General features: G+C 37.1%; 1 pseudogene; it reads right to left on the reverse strand.

Annotated features, from left to right (window-relative positions):
• On the reverse strand, positions 1 to 226 carry LOC142680973 (U2 spliceosomal RNA; annotated as a pseudogene).
• Positions 227 to 917: the final 691 nt, after the last annotated feature.

Consider the following 917-nt stretch of genomic DNA (forward strand, 5'->3'; position numbering starts at 1 on the left):
AAAGGGTGCACCGGTCCTGGAAATATTGCAATACCAGGTCAATGCGTGGAGTGGACAGAGCAAGCTCTATTTCCATCTCCCTGTTCTAAAAATCCATTTAATATATGGTCCCCAGATAGGGGACGTATCAGATATTAAACTGATAAGAACAGATTTTTTTTTAAGTTGGCTACCCCTTTTCAGGGGTGTCAATGATTTATTTCATAAAAAAAAAAAAAAAAAAAATAAAAAAATACAGTTTACAATAAAACCAACTTTTGTACAAATGAATAACAATAAAATCAATATTTCATTGCATTACATTACATAAAAGGGACATGGTGGCAAATCTTTATATGTTGGAGTTCCATTCTTTCACAAACCATTTATTTGGAAGGGTGGCATTTCTTTTTTTGTCTAATAAATAATAAATGTACATTTCGCTAAAACAAAGACCTAAAACATCATCAGTAGATAAAACATCGTGCTTAAAAATCAGGATGTTCCTGGCCTTCCATAGAGCTTCTTTGGCGCAATTCATCGTCTTCCACGCTATTATCTTTTGGCTCGCGGTTGGGCATCCAAATAGTCCATATAAAATATCTTCATAATTCAAGTCTTTCAGGTCTGCCATCTTTGCCAAAAGAGGGAATATTTTTTTCCAAAATTCCTTCGCAAAATCACACGTCCAAAAAATGTGTCGAACCGTTTCCTCGGCCTGGCAGCCTTCCCTCGGGCAGACGGCAGACCTCGCGAACCTCCTTCTGTATTGGAATGCCCGGCATGGAAGACATTGATGAATGCAGCTCCAGGCCAGGTCCATCTGTGTATTAAAAAGATAAAACACATTAATAATTTTGAAGATAAAAGCACTTCGTTCCTCATTAAAATTCTCAATCCTGCTGACCGTCTCACTTTCTCTTAGGTCTTTAATTAAC

The sequence above is a fragment of the Rhinoderma darwinii genome (assembly GCF_050947455.1).
Source record: "Rhinoderma darwinii isolate aRhiDar2 chromosome 2 unlocalized genomic scaffold, aRhiDar2.hap1 SUPER_2_unloc_56, whole genome shotgun sequence".
NCBI lineage: Eukaryota > Metazoa > Chordata > Amphibia > Anura > Rhinodermatidae > Rhinoderma > Rhinoderma darwinii.